We start from the raw sequence: 22,921 nt of genomic DNA, 5'->3' as shown, positions 1-22,921 counted from the left end.
GTTGAATTGAAGGACTTATAAAGGATTCCGTTTGTAAAGATACCAGAGAGACTTGGAAATTCAGATAAAAGCCAAACCTAACTTGTCATCAAGTACATTCTGACGCACAGTGAGCCTGTAGAACAGTCGAATTGCCTCCTGTGTGGTTCTGAGGGTTTCCACCAGTATTCCCCAAATGGGCGATACCACCCCCTGGGGAAGCTGGGATGATCCAAGGGGCTGCAAAAGCAGATCCCTACAATTGACCCTGGATTATGGAAAAAGTACACGTGTCTACAATAGGCAATAACTGTTTTATAAATATCTTTCTAGATTTTATATCCATCAGGGTGACCCTGAGCAATTATTTTTTAATGACTAGGTGACAGTCGATCAAATAAGTTTGGAAGCCTATGCGAGCTTTGCAGTCATAGAAACCGCCCTCTCTCTCCCGAGGAGCAGCTGGTCAGGTAGAACCCTGACCTTGCATTTAACAGTCCAAATAATAACCCACTAGACCACCAGGGCTCCAATGACTCGGACAGTCACTGTTCCAATAACTCAGAAATACAGTATTTAATTGTCGTAATTTTATATACAAAGTAAGCCTTCTCCCTTCCCTGTGGGTGACATGTACTTGTACAAATGCATCAAAAAAGAGGGAGACCTTCAACGAGGTAGATGCGCATGGTGGATGCACAAATGGGGTCACGATCCCAATTCCAGGGATGGGCAGGACCAAGCAGTTTCATTTCATTGTACAGTGGGTTGCCATGAGTAGGAACTGACTTGATAGCATCTAACGATATCATATTTATGAATAAAAAACTGATCTCCGAAAGATAAAAGATAGAAGTAACAATAAGGAGAATATGAAATAATTTGACTACTTAAAAAAATCGTGACAATTTCAACCTACTGTTTATCACATTTAAAAAAATTTTTTGTTTATCACATTTTTATAAATCAAGTGAAATCAAATGGGAAGCTGAAAGTTTAGCGTTACTGGAAGTTTCGCAGCGTGAACAAAATGCTCTGAAATATCAGTTCCATTTATTTTATTTGACATTTCAGAAAATGATTACTGCGTTTGTAGTAATGGCTGATACTGCTAGCTACTAAATACAGTATCAAATTAATCCCTGAGTTTTGAGTACCTGAAATAAAGTAGATGCTCCTCAGCTGCTAAGAGGCACGTGGTTTGAGTCAAAGTGTGTGGCAGTCGGCTTCCCTAAGGATTTACAGCCCATGACTACTCTGGCCTCTAGAATTTTTATAAGATGCAGTGGGTTTCGTCTTGTTTTTGTTTTGACAGGGTATGTTAAGTGGTTGAAAAAGACACGGTTTACTATTCAGGGAATGGACATCCCAGAAATTGTGAGAGGGTTCATGCAGAAGAGGAATTATCCTTTATTATTTTATTATTAGGGAGTTAATCCATATATAATATCATTCCATAGTTCAATCAAGGAAGAAAGTGTCAAGGGATCTGTGTCAAAAAAAAGTTTGGAAACTGATTGTGACAGCAACTGTACATTCTCCTTGATGTGACTGAAACTTAGAATGATATGATATGTGTATTAAATCCCAATTAATAGTTTTAAAAGATTTTCACTTTATTTGTATGCACAATAAACACTCAAAAGAACAGCAGTCATTGGGCAAATATCCAAGAGGAGACCTCCTCCAAGTGTTGAAGAGCAAAGGGGTCAGTTTGCGGGCTAAGGTGGCCCTTAGCCACGCCCAGGGTCTTTTCAGTCACCTCATATGCATTTGAAAGCTGGGCACTGAATAAGGAAATGCTCAGAAGAATTCGTGCATTTGCACGATGGTGTCGTGGAGACCATTGAAAGTACCATGGACTGCCAGAAGAACAAACAAATATGCTTGGAAGAATTACAACCGATGCTCCTTAGAATCAAAGCGGAACAGACTGTGTTGCACATACTTTGAACATGCTATCAGGAGACATCAGTGCCTGGGAAAGAACAGCCTATTTGGTAAAGGACAGGTCAGCAAAGAAAAAGGCCATCAGAGAGACGGCTGACAAGACGGCTGCAGCAATGGATTCAAGGATAGCAAGGTGTGTGAGGATGGAGCAGGACCAGGTAGGGTTCTGTTTTGTATGAGGTTGGATTACCTGATGGCCTCCAACGCCACAACATCTATCTATATCATCTATACCTGTCTCTCTCTAGATCTCTATACACACTATGAATATAATAAATGAATTAGTAATTAAATTTTGTCAGGAAGTATATATGTAGCAGTTTGGAACCAGTAACTGGCCCAGGGGACACAGGTGGGGCTGTCTACTCCCATCCAGTTACAGTCTCAGCAACACCCTGGGGGCAGTACCGCTCTGTCCTATATGGGCGCTGTGAGGCAGCATTCTCACTAATGGCAGTGAGTTTTGTTTGTTGGTTTCTGAATGTATGTATACATATGTACAAGTATTAGATAGATATATAGAAAGTACAAGTTTAAATTAATTTTTAAAAATATTCTGAGATTACAATACTTCAGAAATCTTAGTTTCTCTTATTCAGTTTACTGTCTTCTCTCAATTTTTTCATCTAGTCCTGGTCTTTTATTGAAAGAGTTGAACTTGTGAGTTTCAGACACTATCATAGAAAATAAGGATGTTTTGAGAATGATGAGGGCAATGAATGTACAAATGTGCTTTACACAATTGATGTATGTATGGATTGTGATAAGTGTTGTATGAGCCCCTAATAAAATGATTAAAAACAAGCAAAAAGAATTAATTTGGTTTTCAAATTATATGCTAGACCTTGCTCTCTACATGTATATACTTTCACTTGACAAAATCTCCTAATCCCGACTGGACTCTACAACGGATGCAGGCGATATCCTAAAGATCCCTTGATGGGTTTTCCTACATAAAAATGGACTTAGGTCTTCCTGTGTGACGCAAAGAACATGTATAGCTATTGAGAACATCAGAGTAGCAAAGAGATACTCCAAATATTCCATTGTCACTATATTTTAGGAAAGAAAGCATCGATTAATATTTTAATTTTATTCACATCTGTATGCACATCACATATGGCCTACTAGAAAAGTAAGCAAAATATCTCTGTACCAAAAGTCCTTCAAATGCTATAAAGTCCAGGTGAGTCCAGCAGCACTCAATGAATTTTAGGTTGGATATGAGTTGATGACAAATAAATGTGAAGAGCGATTAAATAGTTAAATAGGCATTCAATTGGGTATTAGCATGTATTACACAGAATAAGATCAGTGTTCTATTCACGTTACTCAGAAGTACCTAAGACTTATAGAAGTCTGCTTTGAGTATTCTAAGTGAGGAAACATTTGATAGTTCATAAGATATTGATTATCAATGGGAATAGCAGGGATGGCTGGTCAACAACACCTCGGCACCAACTGTCCTTATGAGAAAAAAAAAAAAGCCCAATTCAGCAAAAATATATAAATAAGCAGAATGGCTCATCTGAAAAGATAAATAGATTATAAATAGACTATGAACTTTCAAGGTGTTTGGATCTGAAAGGGATAAACTGAAACCCTTATAAATGGAAAGAAACAAAATTGGCTGAGGTACATACCCTCCTGACCACACGTAGATGCTGCCTTTCCCAAGCTTTAATTTCGCTCTGTTCCTCCTGCCTCTCTCCTTTTGTCACTTTCATTCTGTTTGCCTTTCTGATGGATTTATTTTGCCTTTGTCTTTAACCACAAATAAGACAGAATTGACATTTATATAATATTTGAAATGAAGTTAATAAAAGTGTATGTTTGTTTACTACTGCCCCTGACACCAAAATTGTACCTGGTGCATAGTAATTTTTGAAAATATTCTTGAGGATTATGCATATCTACAAAGAAGAAGAACAACAGCAATTAAGAAATAAGTAAATTGAATTATTTTAGTGGCATGTCTACAGATTGGGATAGTTTTAAATTAAATCATATAATAGTAATTAATGGTGTTTCTTTTACAGCCTGTTTCAAAATAAATCAACGTATGACTACCAGTTTTACAACTATTATGAAACAAGTGTAAAAAGTTTGCTTTTGTTTTGCTTTATTTTTTAACAACTTAACCCTGAATTTGGCCCTCTAAAGTTAGGAGACGGAAAGGGGCATATTTTGAATGTGTGTAAGGAAATGATTTAGTTAGGGCAGTTGTGGTCTTGAACCTATTGAATTTAGTTTTATATATAAGTATCCAAATACAACCAGAGAAGAAAAAGCTTAACTCTGGACAAAACACCATTAGAAAATACATTTATAATTTTCTCATGAACTTTAGTAATTTGTATTAATTATCATCATCTTTATACAGGAAGGATTAATGTTCAAAAGTGACTCGCTGCTCTCATTTGCAATAAGCTAGAAAATTATAGAAAGGATCAGAAAGGGAGCTAAAAAGCTGGCTAATTTTCTACCAAGTTGAAGTATTCTCAAATATTAGGACCATTTGTTTGCTTCTTACATTTAATATTCTTATGTATAGATTGTTATGTTATTCTTTACTTTTTATTTTAAAAGACAATCATAGGATATTAAAAATCCTTACTATTAGAGGAAAATATGTTTATATTTATCAATTTCACAATGGATTTAAGATCTAATATTCTACACAACATAGTTATCTCCTTTGCCAATGTAGCAATTAAAAGTCATAATTTAGAAAGTTCACAGTATATTCTGAACTGAGGGTGAGAAACACTCTCTTCCACGCTCTATTCTTCCACCTCAACGAATTGACTCAAACAATTTCTCCTCAGGCTCTTTGTTTTTCCCTCTTCTCTGCAATTATGCCAGTCACACATTATGAATATACCTTTCAATTAAAATCCAAAGATTTACACTTTTCCATTTCTTAATATAAAATCCACATCCCTGTTTTCTGAGTGTACTAGCATGACTGTTATTATTTTCTTAAACAAAAATAGAGAAAGGAAAACTCTTAAACTCACACTTCAGAATAACTTTCTGAATTGGAATCCACAGCTCTGAAACAAATTTTTCAAAGATGAAAATAAAATTAAACTTACTGATACATCGTTCCTTGCTGAGAACACAAATCCCTTAGGCTCTGGGCTGCTTTGTGACTTTGAGTAAAGTGATTGCATCTTGGCCCTTCTTTCGGCTTTGTAAGCTGACTGCAGTCAGAATACTTAGGGACTTAGAATAAACTTGTTTTGCAAGTTGGGATGGGTAAACTTGAGCCAATAGTATGGTTTGAGGTGAAGAATCACTTGATATGTCTTGTTTCAGGAAGTAAGAATTTCCTCGTTCTGGTTAACTAACATTAAGTGAGAAACAGTATCAGCCCCAAACCTAAGCAACGCCCTTTGATGTTCTGGGATGTTTTTTATTTGTTTTTCTGGAAGTGGCAGTTTGTTCTGAGTCAGTACAAATCTGTTCTTCTGTCCTGTCATTCATGTTTTTCAGAGGCAAACCTGAAAGCCAATCATAAGTCTTCATAAAACTCTTAACAGCCCCGAACTTGTTTTTCTTAATGCAAATGGCTGGTCCACTAATTGCTTTGTGTCCACTCTGAAGATAGATCTGGGTTTCACATGGAGAAATAAAAGAGGAAATTCTTTTCGCATCAACTTCTGTTTTCTCTAGCGGCTCTTCTCTCTATTATATGCACTTCTTCTCGGCGGTAGGGTGGTCACATGCTGTGACTTGGGTAAACCTCCTTTTCTGTCAATCCAAGTATTCTTTCCCCACGGACTCTGCCACACATTCCTAAAATATATTTCCTTTCTTTATATTGCTTCACTAAATTAAAAACTGGCTTCGATTTTAAGATAAAGCTCCTTTCAAAGAAACATGAACAAGACCCCAGACTTAAAGTCTATAAAGTAAGCTAACAAACTAACTAAGAGTGACCGGAGAGGTAGTTCTTAGCCGTGAGGGTTGGTGTTTGGTTTGGTTTCATGTAACAACGAACCGCAAACTAAGTGGCTTAAAACAATACGCATTATTTCCCAGTTCAGTGTGTGAGACCTGTGGCAAGCTTGGTTAGATGCTCTACATGGGAAGGACAGATTCTTCCCCAGAGCCTGAGGAAAAAATCCTTTCTAAGCTCAGTACCCCTTGACTGTAGGACTGAGGTTCCCCTTTACTGCTTGTCTGTCAGCCAGGGTCCAGCTCAGCTTCTAGATCTAGAGACTACCCACATTTTTGACATGGGGCCCCTTCTATTGTCAATAAGAGTACCCGAAATCTCACAATTGAATCTCTCTGACTTCTGTTGCTGCCGTAACTCACTACTAGCTAGTCTATTCTGACTCACAGAAGCCTGTGGGCAGGCTAGAACAGCCCCTGTGGGTTTCTGAGACCATACCTCTTTAAGGGAGGAAAAACCGTTCTTTCTCGCACAGACCGGCTGACTTGGAAGAAACAGCCCAACCTGCAACCACTGGGTATCCAGGGCTCCCTTTCAATGGCAGAGGAAAGTCTACGCTGTCAAAGAGCTCCTGTGAGTAGCCTCAGAGAGTTTTCCTTTCGATTATCTCAAAATCACCTAATGAGTAACCGTAATTACACCTTCAAAATCCCTTTTGTCACCTAAAGTAACATAATCATGGGCATGATAACCCCCTGATACAGTTTGGGAATTAGGGCAGGAAATGAGTCAGTGGATCATTTTAGAAGCCCATAACACGAAAGCAAGATACTATTTCCTGTCGTTTATGCTTCATGACTTACTAAGTTGGTGGCTTTAGAAAACAAACTTGCTAAAGGCAGTAAGGAGTGAAGAGAATCTATGCTAAGGGGTGGAATTATATTTTAGACATCAAGCTGCATTAAGAACACCAAGCATACTTTTTTAAAAACTGGAAGCCAGAATAATAACAAAGATCTCCTATAGGAAGCAATGGGGCTCTGCCTTACCCTGAAAGTTAACGGGTGCTGCTCTCTTCCGATGGCAGGCCCATGGGCATCTTTGGCAGCCTGGTGGACATACGGGCCTGTTTGCCCAGTAAGAGTTTCAGAGGAATAAAGTAGGATACAGAAAATTGCAAAGACTGCATCAATATGTATAAATACTGATCAAAATAGTTTCAAATTTGTGTACTAATGTACAAAATAACATTACTACTAAACAAGCATGTACTAACATGCACTCGTAAACAAGCTGCTTCTGGTGGCACCGCAGGGCGAGCATTGGACTGCTCTCACCTCATGGTGGTGGATCGAACCGACCAGCCACTCCTCGGGAGGAAAAGAAAGGCCTACAACCTCAGATAGCCAATATAAGGTCTTAATGAGTCAGATCGACTTGATGGCAGTGGTTTGGGGTGGACTAGCTATGAACACATTAAATAAAAGGTCTAGAAGTGGTAAAAAGCAGTGGGGAGAAAGGTGCAAGTTCAGGGAATATTTCATTCTGCTGTGTATAGTGTCAATATGCATCAAAACCTCTGGACATGCCAAACAAGGGTGGTGTATTAAAAATTGTAAATATGTTACAATGTATCTATAACAACCATTAAATTAAATGGAAATATCTGTAATCTCTCAGTGACAAGTTATTGGTATCACTTATATGCCTGGGTTCTTTTCACCTATAACACAAGGAAATACAAAATTTTTGTTAAAAGTAATGGAAAATGAAGATGAAATAATCTTACTTATCCCAGTTGCTGGTCTCTAGATTAAGCAGGAGATGGGAAAAAAATGAAGAGGTTTGAAAGAGTGGTACAGAAGAGTGGCTTGAAGGGTAGTGAGAAGAAGAGATAGAAGATAGATTTTAGAAAGTTCCAACAGCAAAGGGCTCATTACTAAAATCTACAACACCATCTTGACCTGCAAAAAGAGGAAAACAACCCCCTAAGGAAGTGGGCAAAAGAACTGAAAAGAACTTTCACTAAGGAGGGGATTCATAAGGCCAATAAGCATATGAGAAAGTGTTCCAGGTCCTTTAGTCATAAGAGAAATGCAAATCAAAACAACCATGAGATACCACCTCACACCCCTGAGGCTAGCCCAGATCAGCAAATCAGAGGGCAACAACTGTAGGAGGGGCTGTGGTGAAATAGGAACCCTCCTACACTGCTGGTGGTCGTGTAGATTTGTACAGCCACTGTGGAAAGCAATCTGGAGATACTTAAAGAAAATGGAAATTGATCTACCTTATGACCCAGCCATCCCTCTACTGGGCATATACCTGCTAGAAGCAGCAAATAAAACACGGCCAGTCATCTGCGCTCCAGTGTTTATTGCAGCACAATTCACAATCACAAAGACTTGGAAACAGCCTAAGTTTCCATCAAGAGATGAGTGGACTAGTAAACTCTGGCACATACACACAATGTGTACTATGCAGCACTGAAAAGCACGGACAATCACATGAAACACATTGTTTCGTGGGAAGAGCTGGAAGGAATCATGTTAAGCGAGGTAAGCCAAACTCAACAGGACAGGTATAACATGAGTCCCGTGAGGTAAGTACAATCAGCATGCCAGGGATAGAATAAACATCCATCTCGCAATAAATGGGTGGAAGCACAGATAGTTGGAGGGAGGGCAGGCCACACCTAGGGAGGTCCATGAGAGTCTAACATAAAGAAGGGGAAGGGAGGCAGGTGGAGGGAGAAGCGGGGCAGGAGAAACTGAGTTGATGGCACGGCGGGGAGGTGGGGGTAACAGGACACTAACCCACCCAGGGGGAGAGTATTGGTTGTGTCCCACAGAACTGGAACATGCTTACGGATCCCACCATGACACACCAAACCAGGAGGGCAACGTTAAGTGCGGAGGAATCCACAAAGAGACTGGACCATATACCGGCCCCAACCAGAATTAGCCCGACCCCCACCATCGAAGGAAGGACCACAGAAAATGAAAAGGAACTGACCTACCACACCACACCCAGAAGGAAGCTGAAGCAAAGGAAGGAGGAAGAACGGAGCAGAGCACACCTGGGCCACCAAGCTCAGAGGACGATAGCCCGGCTCGAAGGGCCCAATGTACAAAGAGGACCATATAGCCTTCCCCACGGCGAGATGCGACATCTGAACTGACCCATGGACCTACAGAGGACAACACCTGAGACACAGTGGGGGATGTGTGACTGAGCTGACCCCACCACAATGAAGCAAAACACTGGGGGTTTGCAATGGAGCAGCAGGAGAAGCAGAACAAGGAGGTCCCGAAGGAGTATAAAGAATGGACTCTGGGGCCAGGATGTAGCACCCCATCAGACTCGTCCAGAAAACACTCCTAAAGATCAACAAACAGACCTTGAATTCCTAAAAAGCTTTTTTAAAATTTTTGCTGTCCTTTTTTTTAACTTTTTTTCTCTTCTTTTACATTTTGTATGTCAGTGGCTTTTTTGTTTGTCAGCGTGTGGGTGTTGCTGCTGTCGACGCCATGTTCTTATGTGCCACTTTGGTGCTGTCAAAGCTATCCGTGTTTTTATGCACATATTAATATATCTCCAGGTCCACCTAGATAAGATAGGCTGGACAAACAATATTAGAAGAAAATAATGGGACCAACGGTTCCAGAGGGACATGAGAGTGTGGGAGGTAGGGGAAGGGAGGAAGAATTGGCCAACCCAGGGACAAGGGAACAACGCGTCATTCAAAACCAATGGCGGGGGGGGGGGGGGGATGGGAGGACTTGTAGGGAGTGACCAAGGGCAAGGTAACTGAGAGGAATTACTGAAACCAGAATGAAGGCTGATCATGGTAGTGGGACAGGAGGAAAGCATAGGAAATAGAGGAAAGGAGTAGGAGGCAAAGGGTATACATAAAAGCCTAAATACAGACATATACATATGTAAATACATTTATGATTAAGGGGGAAATATACCTATGTGCATATATTTATAGGTTCAGTAGTAGGGTAGCAGGTGGACATTGGGCCTCCTCATGTGCATTCCCTCAATACAAGAGCATGTTGCTGAGCTAAACGGTCATTTTATGATACCCACCTTCCCGACATGATCGCTGAAGACAGATGTGTGCATAAGCAAACGTGGTGAAGAAAGGTGATGGTGCCCAACTATCTAAAGATATAGTGACTGGGGTCTTAAAGGCTTGAAGGCAAACAAGTGGCCATCTAGCTCAGAAGCAACAAAGCCCACAGAGAAGAAGCACACAAGCCTGTGTGAACACGAGGTGTTGAAGGGATCACGTAGCAGACTCTAAAGAACAAAAACCATCATTGTGTGATCACACAATAAACACTGAAGGCTAATTGTGCATAAGTAAGTGCAGTGAAGAAGTCTGATGGTGCCCAGCTATCGAGAGATATAGTGTCTGGGGACTTAAAGGCTTGAAAGTAAACAAGCAGCCATCTAGCCCAGAAGCAACAAAGCCCACATGGAAGCAGCACACCAACATGTGTGCTCATGAAGGGCCGAGGGGACCAGGTTTTAAGCAACAAAGGTGGGGAGGGGGCGGGAATCATATCATCGTGAATGAGGGGAGTGCATGATGGGGACCCAATGCCCATCTGTAGACAACTGGACATCCCTTGCAGAGTGGTAGTGAGGAAGTGATGAGTCACTCAGGGTTCAGTGTAGAAATCATGAAACTCAACCTTCCTCTAGTTCTTAAATGCTTCCTCCCCTCAACTATCATGATCCCAATTCTACCTTGCAAACCTGGTTAGACCAGAGGTTTCACAGTGGTACAGATGGGATCTGGATACACAGGGAGTCTAGGACAGATAAACCCCTCAGGACCAAGGGTGAGAGTGGCGATACTGGGAGGGAAAGGCGGGGGGGGGGCGGTAGAAAGGGGGAACTGATCTCAGGGATTTACATATAACCTCTCTGGGGGATGGGCAACAGGAATGTGGGAAGGGAGATGCCAGATAGTGTAAGATAAGATAAAATAATAATTTATAAATTATTAAGGGTTCATGAGGGAGCGGGGAGCAAAAAGGAAAATGAGGAGCTGATTCCAGGAACCCAAGTGGAAGGCGAATTTTGAGAATGATGAGGGCAATGAATGTATGTGTTCTTTACACAATTGGTGTATTTATGGATTGTGATAAGAGTTGTATGAGCCCCAATAAAATGACTTAAATAATAAAAAAAGAAAGTTCCAACAGTCCAATGAAGATGATCAGAGTCTAAAGAGGACAGTAACAGCAGAGAGAGATCAGAGGGAAATGTGCAAGAAGGGTTAATAACAGAATATAGTTGCTGTTGTCAGGTGCCATGGAGTTGCTTCCGATCATAGCGACCCTATGCACCACAGAATGAAAATGCACAGGACTACACAATCCTCAAAATTGCTCCTATGCCTGAACCCATGTTGTAGCCACTTTGTGAACCCATCTTGTTGAGGGCCTTCCTTTATTCTCTGCCCCTCTACTTTACCAATGATTGTGCATTCTCCAGACTCGTCTTTCCTGACAACATGTCCAAAGAATGTAAAGTGAAGTTTTACTATTCTTGCCTCCAAGGTGCATGGTAACTGTCCTTCTTCCAAGACAGATCAGTCCATGGTACTTTCAATATTCTTCTCCAGCACCACAATTCCAATGCGCCGAGTGCTCTTCCATGTTACTTATTCAATGTCAATTTTTCACATGCAGATGAGGTGATGGAAAATACCATGACTTGGGTCAGGTCCACCTTAGTCCTCAAAATAACATCCTTATTTTTCAGTATTCTAAAGAGGTCTTCTGCAGCAAATTTACCTAAGCAATATGTCTTTTGAGTCCTTGACTGCTACTTTCGAGAGCATTGTGGATCCAGGCAAGAAAAAAAATCCTTCAAATCTTCAGTCTGTTCTCCATGTATTATGATGTTACCTATTGGTCCAGTTGTGAAGATTTTAGTCTTCTGAGCATTGAGTTGTAATTCATATTGAAGGCTGAAGCCCTCGAGTAATATAATAGCAATCTAGACTAACTTAAATTTCATAGTGTGCTGTTTAAAGGGACAGATTCTTAAAATACTATCTTCTTCCCTCCCTCTTGTGTAGCTTCCTCCAGCCTGTCTTTCCTTCCTTTGATTTTTTCCTCCTCCCTCACTTCCTTCCTTATTTTCTCTTATAGAATATTTAGAACCTGACTGGAAGCAACTAGCATAGATGGCAAGAAACTACTAGGTAGATAGGAGACTGGTGAATCAGGATCTAGGGCCAAATGGGCCAAATACAAGAAAATAATTATAACAAGTTGGATAAAATGGAGATTCTGATCATAACTGTCATTATCATCTCCTGATAAGACAGAAAAGAAGGAACCAAATGATTATCAAAATATTCATTAATGCTGATGTGACTCTAGGAATTTTAGGTGTCTTCCGGGTTCATTTGTTTGTTTGCTTATTGTTTTGATAAGGTTTTAACAAAGGAAAATAGGAAGAACCTCAAATAACTTTAGGTCATAAGGGAATTTTCACATGTTGGAACAACTACTGAAGAGCTGAGAAGAGAATGTTTCTCAAAAGAGAAGTAAAAGAATTGTCAAGTAGTATTAGTGATACAATTATGACAAGAAAGCACAAATTTCTAGTGGTATTAATATATATGGTTGAGTAAAATTCCAGTCATGGGAGAAGAACCACTGATCTAGGCTTTGGAGTTTGGTCACTTGATAGGCTGCAAGCTAAAGACTAACTAGAAACTATCAATAAGGAGAAATCAGTTTACACTGTCTACAACAAAGTCAAATCAGTGTGTATTGAAAGAACTGTGGTCTTTATAGGGTTAATATGCTGTGATAATTTGGAGACTTGGAGAAATTTAATAAAACAGACCATCATATTTTAGGGTGCAATGCATGTTCAGATCATTTAGACAAACAAGTTCAAAAGAATTGAGGTAACAAACACTGTGGGTTATCCACTTGGATGTTGAAATTAACCATAATTAAGACAAGAGTTGGGTGGAGATGTCTGTTCTGAGCCAAGTGCCTAGTAGCTCAATAAATGTGGGGAGTGATCAAGAGGTTGGTAGTAATTAGGAGGGGCAAAGGGTGGCATAGCCCAAGAAATGAGCCTCAAATAAACATATTTTTATATTAGTGAGCAAAAGTAATTATTAATAGAGTACACACATATTTGCAATGTTTTACTTGAGAGTTGAAAGAATCCTGGGAAGTATTAAAGCTAGAGAAAAAGAGGAATAACTGGAGCGAACTGCAAGTATGTTTTAGATAGCAGCATCCACCTTTTAATAAGATATTGAAGGAGAATTCCATGAAGAAGTTGAAGGCATAAGGACATTTCAGATAAAGAGAAGAAAACGGATTCAGTGCAAATAGTCGGAAAAGAAGGAAGCAGAGACATGCCAAATCAGTATGGAAGAGGGAAGAAATCACATACATCTTCATTTAATCCCGCGCTAGAGGATTCATGGAGTAAGGGACAGGAGAATGCCATCATTTTTAGTTCCTAATCCTGGAATAAAGTTTAGTTGATAGATTAATATTGTAGGCATCATATCTGTGGTGTAACTGTTTGACATTACTTGATGAATGGACTCAGTGGTAGCCATTAAAAATAAAAACTATGCCCACCACAGGGTCATGCAAGGATTAAATTTAGAAGATATATAATTTAGTTGTATTAAGGGAGTAAAATTGTATGTTTCCACCCCATCGCCTATCGCCCGCCCCTGCATTCCATAACACCTTGTATTAGTTTTGATCATTAGACCTCCACTCCCCCTGCGGTTCACAGCTGAGAAACCTTACAGAAAAAACAAATCACACCAGGGTAGTAAGGATGAGATCATATTAGAGTGCTGCTTCCATAAGCATTGCTCAAATATTAAGTCCATATAGAATCGCTCACCACTAACTGTTACTTTGGCAGATTGCGATGGCTTGTGTGTTATTGTGATGATGGGGGCTAGGTTACTGGTGTTTGAAATGTGAACAGGATCCCCCCCAATGAATAGGTTTCGGCCGAACTTCCAGACTAAGAACAGACTATGAAGACGACTGGCTGCCCACTTCAGAGGAAGTATCCATGGACAACCGTATGCGTAGCTGTGAACATTGTCAGATACTGAACAGCTATTGAATTGAAGTGGAACATTATGGGCGACAGAGCCAGAAGTTTCTCCCCACAGTCTGGAAGGCACTCAAATATGACTGAGGTGGAGTCGCTTCCCAAAATGGAGCTCTTGGATCATGGTGAGGTGAATCAATTGAAGTGCATGGGAGTGAAGTCTTCTAAATCTTCATTTTCTTTTGAGGCACAACTCAAAATGTGAAGAAACAGCTTCAAAACGGGCTAATATTCAGAACATTGAATCGATGAAATTTGAATCTAGGAAAATTGAAAATGGAAAATCGAAACAAAACAGAACTCATAAAAATACCTATTCTTGATGTTAGTGAGCTGAAATGGACTGGTATTGGCCATTTGGAATCAGAAATGCATATGCCTTACTAGCTTGGGAATGGTGTTATCAAGAATGATATTTCATTCATTATCAAAAAGAACATTTGAAAATATATCTTGAAGTACCATGCTGTCTGTGATAGGATAATATCTATCCACCTTCAAGGAAGTTCGATCAATACAACTATTATCCAAATTTATGCACCAAACTAGCAAGCTAGTGATAAACAATTCTACCAGTATCTTTATTCTGAAATTTATCAAACATGCAATCAAGATACATTGATAATTATTGGTGATTGGAATACAAAAGTTGGAAACAAAGAAGGAATGGTGATTGGAAAATATAGACTTGGAGCTAGAAATGAAGCTGGAGATGACATGATGGAATTTTCTAAGTCTAAACTTGTTCATAGAAAATACCTGAACGAGTTGGTGATGAAGATAAAGGATTACAGCCTTCAGTTTGAATTACAATCAATTAAAGAATACCCAAATACTCTTCACAGGTTACATTGTGATAAATGGAGAAAAATTTGGAAATGGTATCTTAAGTTTTCTCATATGCATGTGAAATTTTGGCATTAAATAAAAAACTGAAGAAGAATTGACACACTTAAGTTGTGATACTGGCAAAGAATGCGAAAAGGACTGTGGACTGCCAAAAGAGCAAACAAATCTATATTGGAAAAGTAAAACCAGACTGCTCCTTTGAGGCAAGGACGGTGAGAATGTGTGGTAAAGGACATGATACTTAGTAAAGGAGGGGCAGCGAAAAAGAGGAAAGCCCTCAAGGAGATGGGTTGCCACGGTGCCTGCATCAATGGGCAAAGCACAAGAACAATCGTGAGGATGGTGCAGGACTGGGTAAGGTTTCTTTCTTTTGTTCATAGGCTTGCTATGGGTCAAAACCAACTTGATGGCACTGAACAACCAACTACAAAGAAACTGAGTTAAATGAAATCCTTCACAGCGTCAATTTTTCTCCATTTATAATAATGTTATCTATTGGTTCCAAAATTATGATTTTGTTAACATAGAGTTACCATTCATACTGAGAACTTCAGTCTTTGATTTTTTTCAACAAATGCTTCAAGTCCTCTGGGTTTACAGCAAGTTTGTACCATCTGCATATTGCAGATTGTTAATAAGCTTCCTTAAATCCTGATGTCACATTCTTCTTCATCTAGTTCAGTTTCTCAGATGATTTTCTCAGAATACAGATTGAATAAGTATGGTGAGAAGATACAAGTTTACAATAACAAGAAGCTGGAAACAGCTCAAGTGTCCATCAGTAGAAGAATGGATAAAGAAACTCTGGTACATACACACAACGAAATAAAAACCAGTGATGGCACCAGCCTGCCCTGACACGATCGCTGAAGATAAAGCAGGTGCATAAGCAAATGTGGTGATGAAAGCTAATGGTGCCTGGCTATCCAAAGATATAGTGTCTGGGGTCTCAAAGGCTTGAAGATAAACAGACGGACATCTAGCTCAGAAACAACAAAGCCCACATGGAAGAAGCACAGCCGCCTGTGAGATCACCAGGCATCGAAGGTATCAGGAATCAGGCACTGAAGACCAAAAAAATCATAGCTTTGTGAATGAGAGGGAGTGCAGAGTGGGGACCCAGGGCCCATTTGTGGGCAATTGGAATTCCCCTTGCAGAAGGGTCACGGGAAGATGAGCCAGCCACGGTGCCGTGTAGCAATGATGAAACATACAGTTTTCCTCTAGTTTTTGAATGCTTCCTCCCCCACAGTATCATGATCCCAATTCTACCTAACAAAAGAATTGAGATCATGACAGTTGGGGAGAGGAAGCTTTTAAGAACTAGAGGAAAGTTGTATGTTTCATCATTGCTACTTATATAGATTCCAATGGGAGAATATTCCTGTTATTATGTGTTCTTAATCGGACACTTAATATTTTTAATTTTTATTTAATTTAATTTTTTTCCTTTAAAAATCATTTTATTGGGGGGCTCGAACAGCTATTATCACAATCCATGCATCCATCTATTGGGTCAAGCACATTTGTACATTTGTTGCCATCATCATTCTCAAAACATTTGCTTTCTTCTTGAGCCTTTGGTATCAGCTCCTCATTTTTTCACCTCCCTCCCCGCATCCTCTTCCTCATGAACCCTTGATAATTTATAAATTATTCTTATTTGTCATGTCTTATAGGGTCCAATGTCTCCCTTCACCCACTTTTCTGCTCTCCCTCACCCAGGGAGGGGGTTATATGTAGATTCTTGTGATTGGTTCCCCCTTTCTACCTTCCTTTCCCTCCACCCTCCGGTATTGCCACTCTTAGCATTGGTCCTGAATGGATTATCTGTCCTAAATTCCCTGTGCTTCCAGTTCCTATCTGTACCAGTTTTGTAAAATAGAATTGGGATCATGATAATGTTGGCGGGTGGTGGTGGTTGAGGAAGCATTTAAGAACTAGAAGAAAATTGTATGTTTCATCATTGCTACACTGCACCCTGACTGGCTCATCTTCTCCCCACGACCCTTCTGTAAGGGGATGTCCAATTACCTACAGATGGCCTTTGGGTCCCCACACCTCACTCCCCCTCATTCCCAATGATATGCTTTTTGTTCTTTGATGCCTGATACATGATGCCTTTGACACCTCATGATCACACAGGCTGCTGTGCTTCTTCCATGTGGGCTTCATTGCTTCTGAGCTAGATGGCCGCTTGTTTATCTTCAAGCCTTTTAGACCCCAGATGCTATATCTTTTGATAGCCGAGCACCATCAGCTTTCTTCACCACATTTGCTTATGCACCCATTTGTCTTCAGCAATTGTGCTGGGAAGGTAGGCATCATGGAATGCCAGTTTAATAAAACAAAGTGTCCTTGCATTGAGGGAATACTTTAGTGGAGGCCCAAAGTTAATCAGACACTTTTGACAAAGATTCTATTGAACGCTTTGTGACCAAGGCTGAGTGCTCTAGACAAGCAGGATTTAGATGTTATCCTAGGAGACACCAGAAGGAACCAATCTGGAAACATCAGTAAGCCAAATGACTTTAGTTTAAACATATCTGTAGAAGATTAAAGGAATTTAAATATTCCCTTGGACTTAGGGCTGAGACACCTAGTTTGAGAAGAAGCAAATGACTACTATCCAAAGGTTATGGATCTTCACGTCTGGACTTTGGTTCAAATCTTCTTGGTTGCAGTTGCCTGATAAATGGTAACTTTAGTCTAGGAGGCATAGTTCTGCCTTTTCAAATGAGCATCATTGATATTTGTGTCCTGTCTCCAACCCTCATTTCTTGTATAAATAGTGTCTTCTCACTACGTTTTAAATCTGTATGATTCCATTAGTCTAAAAGGTTATCGTAGACATTTATACGTCTTTTTCACAACAATATTTAAATTTATATACTATTTGCTTTTAGACATTCCACCCATGGTGATGAAGGCAGAAATTCAAACTGCACTGAAAGCATTTGTCAAAAACAAGGCTCCAGGAATTGATGGAATACCAACTGAAATGTTACAGAAAGTTGGAAGCACTTACCTGTCTAAGCCAGTAAATCTAGTACACAGCTACTTGGTCAACTTACCCTAAGAGATTCATATTTGTACCCATTCCTAAGAAAGGTAACCCAACAGATGCTCAAAATATAGAACAATATCATTGATATCACATGCAAGTAAAATTTTGCTGAAGATCCTCCAACAGTTTCAGCAATACATTGACAGGGAGCTGCCAGAGGTTCAGGCTGGATTCAGAAGGGGATGTGGAGCAAGGATTATATGTGCTGATGTCTGATGGGTATTGACTGAAAGTAGAGAATACCAGAAAGATGTTTACTTGTGGTATGCTTACTATGCAAAGGGATTCACCAATGTGGATCATAACAAACTATGGATAGCCTTGAGAAGAATGGGAATTCCCAAACACCTCATTGTGTTAAACATTACCCACCTGCATGTGGATCAAGAGGCAATTGTGAGAACAGAACAAGGGTATCCTGCATGGTTTAAAATCAGGATAGATGTGCGTTAGAATTGGATCCTCTCCACCATATTTATACAACCTGTATCCTCAGAAAATAGTCAGATGAACTGACTTATATAAATAAAAATAAGGCATCAGGATTGGAGGAGGGCTTATTAACAACCTTCACTATAGGCAAATGACAGAACATTGCTTACAGAAAATAAGAAGGAATTGAAACACTTGCTTTTGAAGATTATTGCAGTCTTTGATAAGGATTACAACTCAATGTAAAGAAGAACGAAAACCTCACAACTGGATCAATTATAATGAATAGAGGAAAGATTGAAGCTGTGAAGGATTTTTCTTACTTGGATCCACAATCAATTCTCATGGAAGCAGCAGTCAAGAGATCAAAAGACATTTTGCACATTTCTTTGAAGAATAAAGTGCACCTCACCAAAGCCATCGCATTTTCAAATGCTCCAGATGGGAGTGGAAGTTGGACAGGGAGTAAGGAAGAAAGAAGAAGAATGGATACATTTGAACTGTAGAGCTAGAGAAGAACATTGAAAGTACCATGGGCTGCTAAAAGGACAAACTGATTTGTCTTGGAAGAAGTATGGCCAGACTGCTCCTTAGAGGATAGGCTGGTGAGGCCTCATTTTACATACTTTGCGCATATACTGTCAAGAGAGACCAATCCCTGGAGAATGGCATCATGTTTGCAAAATAGAGGATCCAAAGAGAAGGGGAAGATCGTCAACGGGATTGACACAGTAGTTGCAACAATGGGCTCAAGAGTAGCAACAATTTTGAGGATGGTGCAGGGTGTGTGTACCATTTTGCTGTGCATAGAATCACTATGGGCATGAACCGACTTGATAGCATCCAACAACAACAACATACATTGGCTAAATTAATAATATGATGAGAAACCCTGGTGGCATAGTGGTTGCAAATGGGCTTTGAACCTCAAGGTCAGCAGTTAAACCACCAGCTGCTCTACAGGAGAAAGACAAGATTTTCTTTATAAGTGTTTCAGTCTAAGAAACTCACAGAGGCATTTCTGTCCTATCCTATAGGGTCTCTATGAATCAGAATTGTCGCAATATCAGTGAGTTTTGAATTCAATAAAATTATTTTATGCCCCATGGGGATGATTTATAATGTTCTTCAATAAAATTGTAATGGTGTCTCTAAACTTGAATATGGGCATAGATATGTCAATGAATTTTAAATCCAAATTTAATCACAGCCTTAATCTAAGAAAAATTAGTTTTCATGATGTGACCTTCATTGCTACTTGCCCTCATAAAAAGGTCACTGAAGATATGGTGCTACAGCAAAGTGTGGTGAAGAAATTGGATGGTGCACCGCCATCAGAAAGAATAGGGCCTGGGGCCTTAAAGGCTAGTCTCAAAACAAGCAGCCATCTAAATGAGGTTTCAGCTAAGTCCACACAATAGAAGCACACCAGTCTGGGGGGCCAAGGACTGTAAATAGCAAAATATAAGATCAGAGCGGGGAATTCTATTAGAGCTTTCATTCAGAGCATCCAGTATGCAGAAAGATATGCATGACAGTGAAAGCCCAAAATCCATTTATGAGGTTTGCATATAGAGTAAGCCTCTTGATAATCTCTAACCATTGAGCAGGGATGTGAATAGCCATGCCCAATGACAGAATACCTTGGAAAGGGGATCAATGAGCATGTAGTTCAGCTTAATATTTGAGACCTTACCATTTGTTCTCCCTTTTGACCTACTTAAATTTTTCTCCTGATTTTTATTTATTTTCTACTCTTCTGGATTGAAGTTTTTTTCCCCCTCTATTTTCTTTTTGTCTGTGTGTGTATATGTGGTTTTATTTATATGAAATTCAAAAGAGGCCAATACTTAGAGAAAATAACTGGATTAAGAGACTTTTTAGGGCTATGAAAGAGGAAGTTCATGGAAAATTTGAAGTATAATTTTATGAGTATAAAATGAAGAAAATTTTCTAAAATTGATTCTGTTGGTGATTGTACTGCTCTATAAATTTGTAAACCATTGAATTGTATAAGTGAATTGATAAGTGAATGTATAAGTGAATTGATAAATGGATTATATGTCAATCACACAGTTATAATTAAACAGTTATAATTAAAAACCTAATACTTAAATTTATAATTAAATTTACATCAAATTCTGAGATATGAAAATTTAAAAATAAAGATTGTTGGAAACATTCAAATGACAAGATACAAGATTAACATGCAAAAATCAATCAGATTCCTTTATATTTTATTTCTTATTTTATCAATTTTAGACTGAAAAGTTGATAGAATTCATAATTTTTTCATCACTTTAGTGGCTGGTATGTAAATTTGAGTAATAATTCATTAACTAGATTTCCTTGTAGGCATACAGATATTACCCTATCGTCGATAAAATCACTGTTTAAGAGTGATCTTAAGATATTATTTTTGATGATGAATGAGATACCATCCCCTCAAAATATGAAATTTCCAGCATTGTTACACATATGGCTGTAAACCTCAAAATGGCCAATCTTAGTACAAATCAGCTCACTAATACCTAGGAGATTGATCTTTATGTGTTCCATTTCATTTTTTATAATTTCCAAGTTTCTTAAATCCATGCTTCAGTACATTCTACCTCATTCATAAATGCTTTCATTTGTTTCTTCTCAATGTAAGTCATTCCCCATCAGCAAATGAAGGTTCAAAAAGCTTTGCTCTATTCATGACATTGTTGACTACTTTGAAGAGGCAGCTCTTCCTGAGTTGTATTTTGAGCGCCTGCCTTCCAAGCTAAGAGGATAAGCTCCCTGCACCATATCTCACAGTGCTCTGTTGTTATTCGTAAGGTTTTCAGGAGTTAATCCTTCAGAAGTGGACAGTTTACTCCTTCTTCCCGTCTGTTTTCAGTCTGTAAACTCTACTAAGACATTCCCCTTGATTGACCCTGCTAGTGTGTGAAAGACAAGTGGGATAGCGTCAGCATCACAGCAACACATAAGCCACCATATTATGACAAATTTGCCGATGTATGGATAATCTTGTGGTTTCTTCTCAGTGAGATAAGGCTTTGAGGCATAGAAAACATCAAAATATATAAAAGAGTATTTATTGGAACATTTACAAAAGCGGGTGTTTATTTATAAAAATATTTTTGCTAATGAGTAATCAAAAAGCAAAGAGAAATAAACAAACATTTGATGTTTTAACAGGCTTGCTACTTCTTATTTTAATGATGATATGTATCTATCTTTATATCGTGTCAATGAGTACTAAGTTGCATAATTATAAACCCCAGGTGATAGGTGAGAAAATATGTGAAATGCTGGTGGTAGTCTCACCTGGAATATTCTGACCTTTCACGTTAACTAGCTTAGCAGCTATACTTCACGTTAAAATCATCCTGCATTGCCTTAGGTTTAGCTGGTCAGAGTTTCAAATGATATTTCGATACTAAATTTGAAACTGGCTTTGTTCAATGACACATTTTGTGAAATATCAGGTAAACTTAATTTACCTCACTTTTTTTGTCAATCAAAAATCCTTTTGGTCATAATTGTTTAATTCCAGTGATGCACAGACTCACAATGTTCCTGACTACTGAGGTTGCACAGTTGAGACAAGGGTAGTAAAAAGGACTAGACACGAGTCAAGGGCTTCTGAGTTCCGTTAAGGCACTGGCCATCGCTGTTGCCTCAGCCACAGCCTTGGGAAACCTCCTCTTTGCCGCGATTTCATGCCAGTTTTAAAAGGAGGCCGGTGTCAACAATCTCTTCACTTTCTCCTGAATGTGACTTTGATTTCAATTATTATAAGGTTATTTTTCATTTCAACAATTGTATGAAGGATTGTCTGCATATACCCCCTCTCTATCAATAAATATATTAAAAAGCAATAGGTATGCAGAGTTGAAAAGGGTAGATTGCTAATAGTAACAACCATTGTTATCTTTCTTGAAGCATGAAGTTTTCATGAGGAGATGGTTAAACACTGGCAAGAATTATGGTCCATTATTGTTCTAGTATAACTAACACTTTAGTTCTCACAGAACTCAAAATCTATCAAGATTTACATCAGGATTGTGTGCTATATGGCGAACTAACAGCTGAATAAGTTTGACCTGTCTCTTAAAACAATGAATCAGGCAAGTTGTAGGCTTCTTCTGCGAAGCGATGTAAACATTAAAATAACATTTACAATATGCAGCAGATCTCATATTTTAATCACAAATATCTTTTTCACAACACACAAAGTAATACTACTGTTAAATAAAAATGCTAACAGTGTAAAAAAACAACAACAAAACAAACAACTTCATTGCAATCAATGCATGTACAGCATCACTTTGAACTGATAATCAGTTTACAATACACTTTTCACCTCTGGTGAGTCCAATAATGCATTTTGATGAGCTTTGTGGAGCTGATGATGAAGAAGAGGAAGTAACCAGGAAATGGCATGTGAGAAGGAACTGTGTTCAAGGAGAGAGAAGATCTCTGGCCGGGGCACCTGCCAACGAGGCCGATGGGCAGCAGAGCACAGGAATGAGTGTGCACATGTGGGTGTGATGACGTTGGAGAAATGCGGAGAGGTAGTACCTGTGGACCTCAGTGGGCTGTGTGTAGAT

The sequence above is a fragment of the Tenrec ecaudatus genome, chromosome 3 (assembly GCF_050624435.1).
Source record: "Tenrec ecaudatus isolate mTenEca1 chromosome 3, mTenEca1.hap1, whole genome shotgun sequence".
NCBI lineage: Eukaryota > Metazoa > Chordata > Mammalia > Afrosoricida > Tenrecidae > Tenrec > Tenrec ecaudatus.
The sequence above is the reverse complement of the archived record's forward strand: the minus strand, read 5'-3'. Positions refer to the sequence as shown.